Source organism: Amblyomma mixtum, chromosome 1 (genome assembly GCF_055824585.1).
Source record: "Amblyomma mixtum isolate Tamu chromosome 1, ASM5582458v1, whole genome shotgun sequence".
In the NCBI taxonomy this organism is placed as follows: domain Eukaryota; kingdom Metazoa; phylum Arthropoda; class Arachnida; order Ixodida; family Ixodidae; genus Amblyomma; species Amblyomma mixtum.
In genome coordinates, this window is record NC_143012.1 from 44,969,154 (window position 1) to 44,987,484 (window position 18,331).

Below are 18,331 nucleotides of genomic sequence, written 5' to 3' on the forward strand. Positions count from 1 at the left end.
AGTCCAAACTATGCAGCGGGGAGTAGGATCGGTGTCTCGGCTGCAGTTCCTTAGTATCCGTTCAGATAGTGGAGTTATCCAGCCAGCCTCATATTCTTTACACGCCGAACGCGAGTCTGTTATTTCATTTCATTTTCATTTCATTTATTGAACCCTCAAGGCCAAAGGCATTAAAGAGGGGAGTGGTTACAAAAACAAGAAAATACATAAACAGATGCAATACATGATACAAAACAAAGTGTTATCATATTCCTTTTATACAATGTTAGCTAGTGCAGAACGAAAATTCTGGTTCTCACTTATGGCGACGATATCTGCGGGAAGGCGGTTCCATTCGCGTGATGTACGAGGCAAGAAAGACTGAAATGCAGTTACACTGTTACACGTTTCAATGCCAACTTTGTCACGATGATCAATGCGGCTTGACACGTATCTGGGGGACGAAATGAGGGCATCATGTAGCATGGGATGATGGTATAGTTTATGAAAGAGGCTCAAACGAATTGTCTGCCGGCGGGATGCTAAAAGAGGCAAAAAAAGATCAGCTTTCATGCTTGTTACACTTGCGGTACGGTTAAAGTTGGACAGGATAAAACGAGCAGCGTTATTTTAAACTAGTTCAAGGAAAGTTATCAGTTTTTCATGATGGGGATCCCATATGGCGGCGGCGTATTCGAGATTAGGGCGTATTAGTGTTTTATAAAGCGATAATTTCAAGGAAGACGGAGTTTTGGAAAAGTTGCGGCGCACGTAGCCCAACATGCGGTTAGCTTTGTTAGCAATGTACTCAATATGGCGCGTCGAGTTAAGGTCAGCAGAAATATGAACACCCAGGTATTTATATTGATTATGAAGTAACCGCTTTTAAGGGAACGTTATTCAGGCAGTACACAGGCGGAGCGTGGGCACTTCTTGATATTCGGATAATTTTGCACTTATTAGTGTTAAGTTCCATAAGCCATTCATTACACCAAAGAGAAATGTTAGGGAGATCACGGTGAAGAAGGTTAGCATCGTCGGGGGATTTTATTTCGCGGAAAACAACACAGTCGTCAGCAAACAAAAGAATGTCAGATGATACAATGGAAGGGAAGTCGTTGATGTAAATAAGAAATAAAAGGGGTCCGAGCACTGAGCCTTGTGGCATGCCCGAGTAAACTTCGCTGAAAGGTGAGTTAAAATTATTAGCGGAAACGAACTGCGATCGGTTAAGAAGAAAGTATTCAATCCATTTCAGAAGGCTGTAGTCGATATTCAGTTGGGTTTGCTTTAAAAATAACAAGCGGTGACATACCTTGTCGAATGCTTTAGAATAATCAAGGAAAATGCAGTCAGCTTCTGATGCGCGATCTAAAATATGGTGAAGTTTGATAGTGAAGCTGGCAAGTTGGGTTTCGCAAGAAAACGTCTTCCGAAAGCCATGCTGTGCGGGTGTAAAAAAGGAATTAGAGTTGAGAAAGTTCAGAAGGTTAGTGAAGATGACGTGTTCTAATAGTTTGCAACAAGTACTAGTAAGCGAGATGAGGCCATGATTTATAGGGGAGGATCGATTTCCTGATTTGAATAAAGGAACCACCTTCCCGACTTTCCATTGTGTTGGAAGAATGGAATTTTTGAGAGTCTGCTGGAAAGTCTTTGTTAAGTGTGTGTTTTGATTTGGTATCAGAAGCAGCTAGACCGATAGCAACCTCTTCAGCTTGTGTTGTGCCTGGGGCTCGAAAGGAGAGCCCATCCACCTGTATTTCTTGATGTATGACCGCGGCCGTGTACCACCCCTCTGGGTCGGCCCGGCTATATCTACGTAGTAGACACCTTGCTTGTTGCCATAGTGGCGCGCTAAGGCTTCCACCCTAGCCTGGCGACGACCCCTATGGTCTTCCTTATCCATCTTAGTGGGGAGGGGTCGAAGTCTGACGGCGTGTCTCCAGAGTTCGGGCACTCAGACCCGCTCCTGAATGTGGTAATCGTGTTGGATGTGAAGCCGGGCTAGCAAGTCCCGGCCCGACTTCGTTTGGGCTAGCCTCGTGTATTGATTTGTGAGATGGGCTTCCTTGAGCTCCTGAAAAGTGTTCACCACTCCCAATGCAAGAAGTCTCGCATTGGAGGTGGAGACAGGAAGGTCAAGTGCCCTCTTCATCATTTTACAGGGTATTAGCTCAACTTTGTCTTCGTCGTGCTTCCGCAAGTGTAGATAAGGGACCGAATAGAGAATTCGGCTGATTACGAAAGCACGGGCCAGCCGAACTGCATCCCTGCTTCGCAAACCTCCTCTCTTATTGGAGACGCGGCGGACCATACGACCCACCTGTCTCCACTTTTGCAGAGTTTGCACAATGTTGTGTCTACTCTTCTTTGGTTATGGATGAAGAGTCCGACTATTCGAATCTCTTTGGCCTAATGTATGGGGCCAGTTGTTAAGGAGAGATGTATTTTGGTAGTGTCCTTAGGGGATGCCCTAAGGTGTACAAATTCAGATTTGCTGGGTGCGCATTGGTGACGCGTGGGGCGAAGCGGTCGCTTGAGGCCCGCAGGCCATAGCCATCCGCGATGTTCTTCCTTCAACGCCTTGCTGTCACGTAACATTTGGTGGAGTTAGGTGCTTCTATCATCATTAAAATCTTGTAGCCTCGGCGCCCTGTGTCTGCCTTGTTCGTCTGAAATGGCCACCGTTCTTGGTACGTTCAACCCGGCTTTACCCCAGCTTGCCAGACCACAGCCGAACTCGTGGCAGAGGGCTGTGCGCCGTCGGTGCTGTCCCTGCTTTAAGAATAGTCTAATTAGAGTTCCCGCCAGGGGGCCAACGGGAGCGGACGCTCGCCGAAATGGCTCCGTTTGGTTTGGTTTGGTTTATGGGGTTTAACGTCCGAAAGCGACTAAGGCTATGAGAGACGCCGTAGTGGAAGGCTCCGGAAATTTTAACCACCTGGGGTTCTTTAACGTGCACTGACATCGCAGAGTACACGGGCCTCTAGAATTTCTCCTCCAAAGAAATTCAACCGCCGCGGCCGGAATCGAACCCGCGTCTTTCGGCTCAGCAGCCGAGCGCCATAACCACTGAGCCACCGCGGCGGCCGAATGGGCTCCGTGATTTACACGGTTTTTGAGAAAGTTTTGCCGCTTACATCGCACTCTAGCACCACGAGACTTCCAGAAGATTGTTCCGCATCGTTGGACACCGTATTTGCCAGCTTAATCATTATTTCGGCAAGTTCGAGAGCCAACGTGGCCGGCGGCCGGCAGCCGCGTTCAGCCGAACGCCGCAGCTACAACGGTTGCTTGGCTCGCATCTGCTACATCTCTCGCCATGGTGTACACCGTGCAAGGTGAGCCCATTTCACAACCCGAGGTTCAAACTCCCGACTGGAAACAAGTCCTCACAGTGCGAGATCGACATTCTCGAAAAGAAAACGAAGCCCACATACCGAATTCAACTCAAGCAGCCAACGCAGAGACGCCAACATCCCAAGCCGGAAACGCGGCATGTGGTTCAGCTAAAAAACAAGAGAAATTGCCTCCCGCTTCACCTCGCTACAAAAAAATTTGGCAGAGGCTTAGCTTGGTTAAGCCCGGGAAGTTGCGAAAGAAATAGCCCTGGCTGCGCCTGGTGGTGTGTGTTGGTAGTGCCCTTAGTAAAGCTTATTTATGAAAGTTTTGGCCATTTGTTTTACATGGCATTATACTTACCACACGAGGGCCCCCACGTGCTGGGAGATTTATGCGTGCCTCGGTCGCCAAAACGAGCGGCTGACGCTAACGGATGATTGTCTACAAGCTTCCCTCTTCTTTAACTCCCACTTCCTCCTTTCCTGTACGGTGCGGTTCGGGGGGTCCACCGAGATGACAGAGAATTTCCTTTCCTCAAAAAGCGTTGCGTTCAAAGGGCAAGGCCGCCGAACGGGTGGTAGCGTTCCTCCCTTCCTGTGGTTCGGGTGTCCACCGAGATGACAGAGAATTACTGCGCCGTGCCTTGCCTTTTGAACGCACCGCTTTTTGAGGAAAGAAAATGGCGTAGTAATTCTCTGTCATCTCGGTGGACACCCGAACCGACCGCTGAGCGCGCCGCATGCAGCAGGAGCGGGAGTTAGGCCGCGCTTGGTAGTTGCCGCCTGGCTACGCGACGGCGCAAGTTTGAGCCCCGCTCTTGCAGCTGTGACGTCAGACCGCTAAGCGCGCCGCGTGTGGCAGGAGCAGGAGTTAGACCGCGCTTGGTAGCTGCGGCCTCGCTACGCGACGGGCTGAAAATGCAAGCAGTATTGCTTTCGCAATAAAATTCACGGCCTTTACCTCCCTTGCCCCGCGACGACTACAAGATTGTCTTTAGGTCAACAGGCGGCGGTTTTGATGTCACGGCGTTCTCAGACTGTGAGCTTCGAGCAGCCATACTGAACGGCAGCGCGGTACCAGTCGCGGTTGCCGAAGAGGACCTAGTGCGCAATAACCGAGTCAAAAACATTCTCACAATGGCGACATCCAGCAAGGAACGCGCTCTTCAGTACGTCAAACTAAAATCCATCACTGTGGAGGGACTCAAGGTGGCAATGTTCACCTACATTGCCCCCCCCCCCCCTGACACTGTAATCCAGGCAATCATATACAAGGCCTACGGGAATGAGTCTCCAACTGAAATCTTTGAAGCACTGAGAAGAGCAAATCCACTCCTTCTCATAGTGCAGGCACGTTCTCTGGAAAGACATCAACATCTCTTCCAATCCACTTCGTGGCGGACAGGCTACCACAATCCATCAGGTACTTCGGAGCTCTGCATGCGGTTTACCCCTTCCGTCCGAAAGTTGAATCATGCACGAACTATCGCACAGTTGGACAAAGGCGTGACGTGTGTCCAATGCCAGTCCAATATCCCTGTCATTGGTGCGGTGTTCACCATCCGTCACAGCAAGTCGGCACCCCAGTCTGTATCATATGTGGAGGCGACCACAGAACGGGAGGCGCAAGATGCAGACATCGTTTCGAACGCACGACCAGAAAAGCATCGGGATCCTGGTGGGCCAAGGACCGACCTTCAAGATCAAGCTCCAAGGGCAGCGCCTCGACCACACGCTCCAGGTCCAACTCATTCCCCAGGCTGAAGGGTTCCAGAACCTCCGGCAAAAGTCCAACAAAAAGCGCAGACTCCAGCGCCTCGTCCAGAGCCGGAACATCCAAACAGGTGAGCTGGGTGGACAGGGCCTCCGATGTTTCGCATCATCGATCAGAGTCTCAAAAATCCCAAGAGCAAAAAATCATACAGAACCTAATGGAAGAGAATCGAATCCTTAAACAGCAGATGGCGCAGATTCTTGCTCGATTAAATACCCTTACGAGTCCCACCGCCACCTCCACCTCCTCCTAAGACAGACGAATCCAACCCTACAGATAAGTCTCAAGAATTGGAGCAAACCTCTTTTCACCAGTCAGACCTTGCTCCTCGTAAAAAACGTCTCCTGGTTGATCAGGGAACGCAAATAGTAACAATTCAACAACTTCGGGAGATCGAGGAAAAAGTCAACAACACTGAACAAAAAGTCGAGTTTTACTTCACTCAGATCGCTGAACGATTTACTTACCTGGAGCAAATACTCGATGATATTGTCAAGAAACTTAGCAGCCCCCCGTCTAACCCTTCCTTCCAACCAGCATAGAGATGGCTACCTCTTCAACGCCAACCCCCCGTCAAAATCCTTCCCTCCATACTTGGCAATGCAACTGCAGAGGCTTAAAAAAGAAAAAAGATAATCTTCTTCTTCATATCCAGCAAGCCTCTCAATTAAATCCCAGACATTATAGCAATCCGGTAACCTAACAACACGTACAAGTTACCAGGCTATCAAGCTATCCACCCCTCTGATGCATCACACCAATGTGTCACTACATTCGTGCATGGCATCATCATCTTCATCATTCATGACATGACAGACGTGCTCCATGACTGCCAGTACATTAAAATCCTCCCCGAAAATCAGGTCAACGTACATACCTTGTCCTGAATATCTACAGCCACCCGAAGGATAAGCATCCACAGCTTCTCAGGGTCTTGCGAAAAGCCCTTTCTGTCGCGGCGCACTCACCACTAATTGTTGTCGGGGATTTTAACGCCTCGCACACGGACTGGGGATATAAATATACTCAACCCAAAGGGAAACATCTCTGGGAATTCATGCACCAAAATCACATGACTCTCTATAAAGATCCCAATCAGGCAACTAGAATAGGCAACAGCGTAAGCAGAAATACCTGCCCAGACCTCAGCTTTGGAAAACATCTAAAGCATGTGACGTTCAACCCGGCTTTACCCCAGCCTGCCAGACCAGAGCCCAACTCGTGGCAGAGGGCTGTGCGCCGTCGGTGTTGTCCCTGCTTTAAGAATAGTCTAATTAAACTTTATTGTACTCTTTCGAAAACTTTTCGAAAACTTAACATCGTATTCGATTCTTTTTGAAGAACTTTCAATCTGCGCTATTTTATTCAATATTGAAAACTTGAAATATTTGCACATCTTTAGAGACCAAGCATTCCAAAATTTTTCGTAGATCTTTGAACCTGCTCAGCAGGGTTCGATTGCTGTCTCTGGGTGATTGGCTGTATCTATGCTAACCATTGTGATTAAGAAAAGAGGGAAAGAAAAAAATTGGCTGTGGCTTAGCTAAGGTTAAGCCTGGATATCTCGAGTGAGTGAGTGAAAAACATTTATTGTCCAACATAATGAGACTACCTCATCCAGACTTCCCCTGTCCTATACCCTCAGCTGAGGGAGGAGGATCAGGAGAGATCCGGCCACATGGGGTAGTCGCGTCAGATGCTGGCCAGGATCTCTTGTATCCCGGTGTGGTGGTGGTGGTGAAAAACTTTAATCAAAGAGAGCTTGAGGGTAAAAAAAAAAAAACCCTGCTGCATGGTCGGTATCCTTAGTCCGGGACACCGCATGACGAGGCCCCGTCTCGCGCCCGCTTGACCAGAGCCCTGAGTACATTCTGAGTACATGCCCACACCATGTCTCTTCAGCCAGTCGGACGGCGGTGAGCTGGAGCTCAGTGTCAGAGCTCCGGAGCAAGGTCTCCCAGGCGTCTATACTATTAATGTTGTTTGCCCTGCCTGGGGATTGGCTACACTCCCATATTATGTGGTCAAGGGACCCTCTCGCTTCGCACTTCTTGCATTTATCGTCCTCTATTTCTGGAATGATAGGTTTGCATAGAATTAGATGTGGGTAGACATCGGTTTGTAGACGCCTCCACGGCACCGCCTGTTGATTGTTGAGTGTTATGCTAGGTGGGGGAAAGTACCTGCGATGTTGTCTGTAATATTCTGTAACTTCCTGACTGGAGATTAGTCGCCCTCCTCTGCCGTGATCTGCGAGCGGTGGACCGTCGTGGCACCTCGGTGGTAGAGATCTCGAGCCACCTCGTGGGCCGTCTCCTTGCCACGGGCAGATTCGTGCGAGTGGGTCCAGATTATATTGATTGTTCTATTCAATGTAACTTGTCTTAAAATTTTGGCAGCGAGGGGACTCTCCCTCTACTAAAATTTTGGACTGCAGCTTTGCTGTCGCTTATGACGTATTTAGCTTTGGAACCAACGCAAGCTAGTGCTATTGCGACCACCTCCGCCGTCTCAGTGTTTGTCCCTAGGATAGTTACGGCCGTAATGAGGCTACCCGCTCCGTTCACTACCGCGACGGTCGTGTACTGACTATGTGTATCGCCCGCTGCGTCTACGTAGGCGACCTCCTCCTGAGGCTTGTCACCGTAGAGGCGGTCTATCACCTCTGCCCGTTTGTGTCTTCTTTCCTTGCCGTCATGCATGCACGGCTCGCTAAGGTTGAGGAGAGCATCGTGAAGCTTAGCAATGGACAGATCGCGCAGTAGTACCCAAATTTGGCAGTGGAACTGTCGCGAATACCGACGCAAGAGGCCGGTGCTACAAAGCGCCTTGTCGATGCTCTATACAGCCCCGCTAGCAGTTGCGCTGCAAGAGACCGGCGGTCCGGCTAAACTGCAGGGTTACCAGGTTTTCCATAGCAACAGGAGAAACAAATCAAGGGTATCAACATTAGTCAAGAGAAACGTAGCAACAATAGAGCACGATCTAGAAGACAACGTAATCGAAAACGTCTTCGTGGAAGTTTTAACAGGAAAGAAGGGAGAATTAAACACTTGTCTCCTAAACATATACAGCCCACCCAAACAGAGGAAGGTTAGGTTTAGGGCGATAATTAACAAAGCACTTAAAATAGCCGAAAACCAACCCCTAGTTATAGTAGGCGACTTCAACACCCATCACCCGGAATGGGGGTACCTGAAAGAAGACCCAAAAGGGAGACAATTATGGGAGGATATACACAACCTGGGACTTACGATACTAACAGATCCGGAGCACAGCACACGAGCCGGAAATAGCGTCAGCGTGGACACTTCACCGGATGTAACCCTCGTTAGAAACGTAGGACCGGCGCAATGGATATCTCGAAGCGAAAAGCTGCGGCAAGGCGGAGGAGGAGCCGTGCGTGTAGTGAATACGGTGCTGTCTTATGTACTGTGGCGTGCATTCCTCTCGGGTGTACACCAAGATATGAGAGACAGGCATTTGCTTTCTTTAAAAAAAATTTTCATTTCATTTCATTTTCCTTAAGGCCCTTACTGTGCGGTTCGGGTATCCACCTAAATATGAGAAAGGCAGGAGTCGTTTCCTTTCCTTAAAAGCAATTCTCTTTTCATTTTCCTTTCCTTACGGCTCGGTTCGGGGGTCCACCGGGATATGAGAGGTTCCTCACGCACTGCTTGTCTTTTCTTTATTTTTTTATTTGTGCAGCGTGTGACGTCACTCCTTTGGGGTGTACACCAAGATATGAGAGACAAGCATTTCCTTTCCTTAAAACCAATTTTCATTTCATTTCATTTTCCTTAAGGCCATTACGGCGCGGTTGAAGGTATTCACCGGGATATGAGAGACAGGTGTCGTTTCCTTTCCTTAAAACCAATTTTCGTTCCGTTTTTCTTCCCCTATAACGTGGTTCTGGAGTCCACCGTGACGTCACGCAGTTCGCGCATGCGCACCCGTGGCTTTTTCTGACTACAGGGCACACGCTAGCCTCGGTGTTGACTAGCCTAGTGAAGCTTTTCGCTTCAAAAAATTGCAGAGGCTTAGCTCAGCCATGCCAGGATATACGTAGCGAGAGGTACGGTATCTCCCTGCCTACGTCTAGTTGTTTTGCTTATCGTAATGGCTACCTGTTAGATATTAAAGACGAGCCGCCGCATAGCGCCGGCCTCGCTTACATTGACCGCCATGACAGCGTGTTTTTCCACTGCCACATCACCATCAGTTATGCATTGCTACCCTCTTCCTCCCTTTGCCGCGCATGCCCAGTAGAGCACGGCGCGCTAGCTGCGTGTCGCGCATGCGCAGTCTCTCTCTCGGTCGGGGGCGACCGGCGTCGGGGCACCAGCTGCGCGGCTGTGACGTCACTCGATTCTTCGCGCATGCGCACTAGCGGCGCCGAAGGCCTACAGCGAAACGGCGACACAACGGGTAATGTAGCCCTCACTACAAAAAGAAAGAAGGAAAGAGAAAACAAAGGAGGAAGTTAAGTACGAAATGAAGCTGGAAATAAAAAAAGAAATAAAAGAAGGCGGGCTGCGCGCAGCTCTAAGATCGCAGCAGCCTACGGCTCCTTCCTTACCTGCGCTTCGTGCGCATGCGGCAACTATTGTTAGCTTTAAAGATTAGCTCGTTAGCGAGACGTGGAACTGGATGTTCGAGCGCTACTTCTAAATAAGTGGAAGGTTGCCACACCGCCGACACCACTATACCAGGACACGAGAAAAGCTACCTAGAACCAAAATGCCCTGTTCGCCAGCGATCGCCTCATTTGGCTATCACGTGCTAGAGTACAGGAGGCCAACCTTCACTATCTTAAGGGCGGCATCGAGTCGCGGGCAAATTACAGAGGTGTCTGCTTCTGTTGCCGCGCAGGCCTCTTGTCGACGTTTGTTGGGGTAGTAAATTGATTCACCCAATCGGGGTACGGAATCCGGAATTTTTTACCTGAGAAACAAGTCGGCCGTCGAAGCGACGCGCACACAGGTGGCTGTGATGATAAAATAAGGCATAGAGGATACCGCTGCGCGCTATGCAGCCTGGCCAACCACCGCTGTGGGTATGTGCCATTAAGCCTGTTGACGTCCTTATCATTTGCAAATATCGATGACAGAACTTCAAATCAGCCACGTGCAGCACCGGCAAGCTTCCAGTTATCACCCGTGTGTGGTTTTGATAATTCGGAAGTACGCTCGCCGCACCAGGAGGCGTTCTTCCCGTCACTCGCACAAAGTGGCAAAACAGAAATTGATAAGATTCCGTGCAAATGACAACAGAATTGAAACCAAAAGAACGAATGAGTTTCACCACCTATTTCCGGAGACAGTTACGAGCCTATCTTGAATACAGCGTTTCCGTACGGCCACGAAGCATTACATTCGAGGCACTGGTCCGGTACAATGCTTCCTCTGCAGCCCTTCTACCGCTCCGTCAACCATCTCTCGCTTAATGCAGTCCCTTCGACTCAAAACCCTGCCATCGTATGCTACGCCGGAGTGGCTCCCGCTGCGAGGGGCGGCGATCATCCGACTCTAGTGCTCGTCCACTTCGAGCTTAGTACGCCACGGTCTTCTCTCGACAGCTTCGGGGCTGCCATGAGGATCAACGACGACACTTTCCATTACGTTCCTTTCACAATAGTGAACATCACGCCTCTGCTGACGCGACCAGGCGGGAACTGCTTCGGCTTCTGGAGCGAGCTCTTCCCGAGGCAGGTCACGGTCCACGTCGACGAAGTTGAGAAGATCTCGGAAGACGAGTTGCTACTATCGACCAACCAAAACTCCACTTACGCGCATATCCGGGCGTACACGGAGGCCCTTCTCATATGGAACGGTGCCCAGGCTGGAGACATCATCGCGAAGGACTTGCAGGTATGTTTACGACCGTCCAATACATGAAGCGCACATATTATGGCATGCAGGACCGTGGTACGTAAGCGCAATTCATTTCAAGGCGTGCATGAGGAAAACAGCTTAAAGAGCAGTGCATTAGTCCTGCGACCAGAGGCGTCGACCACTTAACTCCAGTTTCTCGCTCCGAGGCTGCAAAATTATCTTTGAATTCAGGACTTTCGACTCGCATAAAATTCTGCACCGAACTGTACGCCTTCCTCTTTACGTTTTAAGCAGGAGAAATTAATTTGCGCAATCTGTTTACCAGACGTATTCATGCTTTTTCCAGTTACCGTTGTCCTAATGCTTAAAAATACAGCAGCGACTTGCAATATTTGTGGCCACTAGTTGCGACATTTATTGCCTTTAAGATGCCTAATAGATGCTCTGGGCGGACACTTAAGATAAGGTCGCGGAAGGCATACGGACGGGAAAACCTTTTCTCTGTAAACTAAACAGAGCACATAAGGGTAGGTTAAGTGAATTTTTGGAAGTAGTACGCATAATTTCACCCCTAAGGCAGCAGTCCCTGACAAAGTTAAAACGACTAGAATGAGGTGGCATCATAATACGCGAAGCTACAACGGGAGCCGCACACGCAACTGGTTTTAACACCAAATAAAGTGACGCGGAAGTGTGAATAGTTTGGCTTTTTGTACTGGTATCATCGGAATGATTGCAGAATTGAATCGACATACTGGACTTGAGCTTTGATGACTCATAAAAAAAGACTCTGGCTTCCACGAACTTTAGTGCTGTTACAAGCCGCATGCCTCCTCGTAACTGCGCGTTACTTTATTTGCATGCCTCAATAATCCCGTTATTCATGTTTGATGCCGACTGATGAACAGGCACAGGCTGTTTGGGGGGATTGTGATACCTTATTTAGTGTCAATCATTTCTCTGTTTGGTCGCTGCGTTCACAGTAGCTGGCCATATTACTATCACTTTCGAACAAACGTTGTACGGTCACGCAAAGTCATAGCTTAAGTGGCGTGAGCACGAGAATGGACAGAAAGACCTGAAAGACGAAGAACAACGCTGACGCTATCAAAAACTTTACTCGCAGGAAGGGCAACATATATATGGGTCACGTGACGTAATTTCTTGTGTTCTTCCTTAGATGTGCTGAAGCATAACTTCTGCGTCTATGCTCTGCGCAATAATTCCTTTTCTGTTGTCAGATTGATTGAAGGCATATCGATGCAAGTTTGTCCATCATAATCTATCGCCTCTCCCGGCTTAATCTCACCCCAGCCTGTCTCTAGTTTTTCCAATCACCGTGGCCTACCTGACTTTTACTTTGCATTTACAGGTCCCGATAATGCAGGGAATTGTTTCTAGATGGGGGCCCCTTTGAGTGACGGCAGGTGTTCTCCGGCTCCACCATTATCAAATCGGCCAGTTTGGCCGATGCAGTATCGCGCGCAAGAGTACGGTATCTTGTGCATGATGCCCTCTTCGTAGGCGCAGAATCGGTTTCCGTATTTTATCGAGCAAGTGCCACGAACACTGCTCTGTTGACTTGGAGCCAAACCGAGTAACCCCTATTAGGGGCACAGCACTTACTCTGACGCCGAGGCCTTTTTTTCAAGTTCGTGATGCTGTGGTTGCACGGCACCACCACGCAGGAACTGATTTGGTTAATGTGTCTGGCGCCGTCTGGTGTTTCTGTCACTTGTGCTGACATTTGAACTTTTCTAGCACTGTTTCGCTGACGTCAGCCTCAAGGTGGTCGAGAAGCCTGCATGTTTCAGTTTGCGTATCTGTTTGCTGGAGCTCATAGCTGCCTTGTGCACACAGCTCTCTAATTCCGACCCCAGGACTGTGCTTTGCCAGAGCCCGTCTCACTGCTTTAGAGTACGAATAGTTATTGGGAAGTCGACCTTTGCCAGACCCACTTTTAAAATGCCAATACGCATGCCAGCTCAGTAGATAAGTCGAGGCACTTGATTGACTGCTTTTCAGGGACGTCGAAGGTGAAAGGCATTTCGAGGCATTCCACCTCTAGATCCATAAACACCTCTTCTATGCATTCGTCATTAGGGCTGTTCAACTCGGACTTTGTAAGGACGTGGAAACCGACACACCTGCATATGATAAGAACGCGGTCGCCGTTCAGGGCATCATTTACCTTCCTACCAAAGCTCGCCAGGTACGAGTCACACAGGTGTGCCGCGCCTTTGGAGCCTATACAAACCTCGCACTTTTGCACATAGCTCCGCTCACTCCGTGATGCCATTATCGATTCTAGGTTAGCCTGTTAGAGTTCAAGGAACGAATCGAAGGAAATGCCGGTGCTATTCTGTGATGACACAGGAGCCTGCACCGCAATTGAAACACAACCGGTCCTACCCACCAGGTCCTACCCACCAGTCCACTTCGGCTTCTGAGAAATTAATTTTTGAGCTTCCCAAATTCAGTCCCTTAATGTGACCCCTTGAAGTGGTAATGCGTACTACCGTACCAGACTCATGTGGTTTATTGCGGTAAGCGACATTTGGCGATCTATGGCTTATAAAGAATGTGTAGAACTGTCTCAGTGCAGCTTAAACTATGTAAATAAACTCATGCAGAGTCAAGTGGTGGCTCTCTTATTGTATCTGCGCGTTTTGTCTTCCTCAACAAGTTTTGGGAACGCTGCCTATCGAAAGTGTGGTAAGTGCGGTTTTTTAATAAGTGTCAAGGATGGCTTCGTTTGGAAGATTCTTTATTACTATGATAGCAACTTGTTCATTCTTTGGTTACAGACATTTATTCGTTATTCAGTAGAGGACGCTCGTAGTTTCGCAGATGTTGTGAGGGAAGCCACCGAGAATCACAGAACGAAACACATGCACAAAGAGGTTGTGATTCCCTAATTTCCGTAGGCGCAAGGATGCATATGTTCATGATTGAGTTCATGAATAGTGGAAATATTAAACGTTAAACCATTATATAGTCCCATCAAACATTATAATCGCCCGGGCTGTTTTACTGTGAGCTATTTTATGAGGATGCGAATAATTTCAGTAGTCCTTTACTTGTTTTTTGATCAATCATTCCGTACACAATATCTTTACGTTCGCAGATCACGTCATGATGATGGCAGATTGCCTAGGACATTCATTATCCCGTATAAGACCTTCGTTTTTAAGTGTTGTGTGTTTTTTTTTGCCGTCTGTGATTTGTCGCGGCTTGCCGGCGACGTAGCTTATTGCGGACGATAGCACAGAAAGGCGCAATAGAGGAGATAATGAATCTCATCGCTACAAACTATACGCCAGTGCCCCGGTATAGGCGCAGGATAGTGGAGGAGGTGATGTTCGAGACAAGTCAAACCAGAGAATCCATCAGTACTGTCTTCCCAGCCTCCAAGCATTTTCTGGTTCAGCTCTCTTGCGAAAGCAGAAGTAAATAACGGGTTTCCGGCTGGAATGCATTATTCCCGTCACTTGTCGCATATGTGACTGCACATAGACTGCACATGGACTACACATAGACTGCACCAAGAATATTTAGAGAATATTTAGAGAATATTTAGAGAATATTTAGAGAATATTTAGAGAATATTTAGAGAATATTTAGAGAATATTTAGAGAATATTTAGAGAATATTTAGAGAGTATTTCGAGAGTATTTAGAGAATAATTGGAGAATACTTAATGAAAACTTAGACAATACTTAGACAATACTTAGACAATACTTAGACAATACTTAGACAATACATAGAAAAAAACTTAGAGAATACTTAGAGAATACTTAGAGAATACTTAGAGAATAAATCGAGAATAAATCGAGAATAAATCGAGAATAAATCGAGAATAAATCGAGAATAAATCGAGAATAATTTGAGAATAATTTGAGAATAATTTGAGAATAATTTGAGAATAATTTGAGAACAATTAGAGAATAATTAGAGAATACTTACACTACTTTGAGCCTATGTGATTGCTTTTGGTTATGCATTCAAGTGGACGTATCGTTGTCTTTCCTTTCCTGGATGCAGGTGTCTTTACTCTGCCCGTTGAAGAAAAGCAGGATGAAGGTACCTAGCCGAGGGGTGTCCTGCCGTCACGTGCAGTGCTTCGACGCCTACGCCTACTTGAGCGTCAACGAGTGCACTCTGTGCCCTCCCTGGCGCTGTCCCGTCTGCAGCGGTCTGGTCCTCGTCCAAGATATCCGAGTGGACCTCTTTACGTTGGACGTCCTCAACAGGGTGGACAGTCAGTGTGACGCCGTGGTGCTACAAGGCGGTGGAAAGTGGCGGCCAGTGACGTCAGAGGTCGATCAAAGCGTCGTTGGCTTTGAAAATGCGGTGAATGCTGCAGAGGGTGTCGACCCGACAGCCGATTCAGATGAGGACGAACGACAGTCCTTCAACTGGTACAGTTCTTCTCTGCCCTAAATGTCCGGTGCATCCACTGGCGATAAGAGCTGTCAGTGCCCGCTTTCCTAACGAGCAAGGAGCCGCCATTAGGCCTTAGGTTGTTATCTATTGTATCGTCTTAGCTCCCTAATCGCCCTGTGTATAAAAAAAGCAACGCCCTACGAGAAGAAACCTTTTGTAATAGTTGTGTTACAGTGGCTGACGGACTGGTCAGACAACTGTGCCTGCCTTGCATGCCATTCTTTAACCAAAGGACCAGCGCTGTATTTCGTGCGAAGTTTTTATCCATTTTGGACATATGCAATGTACGTGCTGTTTAGATTTTAATACGCATGTCGATTTTAATTTTGACGGATGGAGGGGGGGGGGGGGCGTTGGACTTTTACGTTTTACGATTTTTATTTGGGTTGTGACACTGGCCATATGGTAGGGTATGGCATCGCAAAGTTAACGACAACCACCTGTCTTTACCCTGACCCAAAATCTCGGAGCGTAGGCTTTTCCTATTTGGCCTCCGTTGTAAATAAGCGCAGCTACTGAGAGGGCTTTTGGCTTATACACTGCCTGAAATCTTTGTATTCCTTGTCTGTTCTCGCTCGAAGCCACCGGCACTCTGCTTTCATTTTTGTTTCTGAAACGAGATGCGCCCAGACTCCTCTCGAATGATCGCAGCCAGTCGCGAGTGCACCCACATTATGGTACTTGCTTTGCCGGCTCATGTCGACGATTACTTGCCAGTTTTAAATTGAGAGCGGCAGGCATTCTTTTGAACGACCACAGAGAACACTTGTTGCTGACGCCGCCACCGTGTCATTTAGTTCTTTGTGGGCGAGAGTGAAGCCAATAAACTGCTACTTTTGGGAGCCCTCTCATATATCCCTTGTCTGGAGGACTGCCGTCACGACTTTTGTGATAATGCGCACTATTTTGCAACGAATTAATGATACACTCATGTGATAAATCTGAATGATTGCAATGTGATAAACGTCATAGTCGAGAGCTCTGCAAGATTTTCTGTTAGACAACAGTCCGTAGCGGACTAGCCGGCTGGAGGGGAGGGGAGAGATACTGCCATTTTTTACTGCGTACTTTGGTGTACAGGCAAAAGCTATATTACAGGAAACACGGGACCGCGTTGCCTTCGTCTTTCGTGCAGAACTTCCGCCGATGGCCGACAAGAATGGGAGGCACCAGGTGCATCCACCACCGTGAGCCGCCGCAAGCACACCATGCAGCGGGGCGTCGGACGAAGCGTCCAGCGCTAGGAGGCGGACAGCTTCAGTTGAGCGTTTTTTCTGCCAACGGGGCGAAGCATGCCAGCGGATGCACCAGCGGAGAGGCGCGCGAGAAAAGAGTTTTAGCCAGGCGGATCGCCCGTCTTCTCGTGGGGAGTACGGTCGCTTGCCCTGCTGCTCCACCTATCGGGTCACAATTGGAGTTACAGTAAAAAGAATATCAATTAGACCGGCTAATAATGCGCTCAAACTGTTTAGTAAACGTAGATTCTGTGTTTCTAGTTAATTATTTGGTAAGTGTTGCGTTTTAGATGTACAAAAGAGGCTGCCATCTTGAATAACAATACATGCTCGCGCGCTGCCTATCGCTCCGCTGGAGAATGCTTCCCAGCGGGCATAAGCTTCACTCCGTGAAAACGTCAGCTTCTCTCCGCTGGCCGTAATAACTCAGCCACGCGCTCCAGCGATCGTGTTAAGCATGCCATCGTCGATAGATGTGTATAATACGTGTAGAAGTAGAGCATACTTCAGCTCCCTAGCAGAGTGAGCAGTACCGCCGCTAAGTTTCCGTAGTCTGGTCAGGGGAAGGTTTCCGTACACTCAAGGTAACCAGCTTGCAACTGATGCGGTATCTTCACTTTCTCATAGCGAAGAGTATGGCATAAAACATTCCTATTCCCTAGAACGAATGAACTTCATGCTGTATTTCTTCGTGCAAGTGCTTATTGCCTACCAAAAGACCATGCACCCTTGCGTAGTAGAAGAAATTCGTAACTTTTATCGCGTAACACCGCTGGAATCTCCATTTATGGCCGATTTAATTCTATTTTGTTTTTAAAGGACTCCAGAAGCCAATGAATTCCTTTAGTCTACTTGATCCATCTAGTTCTTCGCTGCCGCGGTGGCTCAGTGGTTATGGCTCTCGGCTGCTGGCCCTAAAAACGCGGGTTCGATCCTTGCTGCGGCGGTCGAGTTTCGATGGAGGCGAAATGATAAAGGCCCGTGTACTGTGCTATCTCAGTGCACGTTAATAAATCCCAGGTGGTCGAAACTTCCGGAGCCCTCCACTAAGGCGTCCCTCATAGCCTGAGTCGCTTTGGGACGTTAAATCCCAACAAGCCAAACCAAGATTAAGATAAAGTTATTCTAGTAGCCGTCTACGTGTCGAGAAAATGAGACGTTATGATGGACTGGTGGGACTAAAGGAAAGTAAATATAATGATTTTACAGCTCGCTCGAAAGCTCAAGCCGTGTTTACCTGTTCTCTAGGATAGTCTGAACGAAAGAAAGAAAAAGAGAACAACGCCAACTAGTGGGAAGAAAACAAATAAAAACTCTAGAGAGACGCAAACAGTGCAGGTGCCAAAAAGTGTTTTGATGTTCCTAAAGGCGCCTACCAAAGAACAGTAAATAAAATGAGAGGATATGAAAAGCAGAAACTGCATAAAAGCCGTGACGCCCCCATGCAGATCTCATATCACGCCAAGTGATTTAGAAGGTCATGAGCAAAATACCAAATACCATCTTAGCTGTCTTTCCCTCACCAATACTACTAAGAGATAAAAGAACACGATGCCAAAAAGGCATTTTGCGTGAAGCAAGTGCCAGCTCCAAAGATAACGCCACGGACGGAGCTCATGAAAGACGCGCAAGTAAGCGCAGCTGTTGTAATGGCCACGCATGTCCACAACTGATAAGAGATAAAGATACCTCGGCTCCTTTAAAAACTTCCCGTTCTTT

General features: G+C 48.1%; 1 pseudogene; it reads right to left on the reverse strand.

The window, feature by feature from the left end:
• Nucleotides 1-18,331, reverse strand: part of LOC149366200 (uncharacterized) — a 140,831-nt pseudogene that overhangs the window by 27,358 nt on the left and 95,142 nt on the right.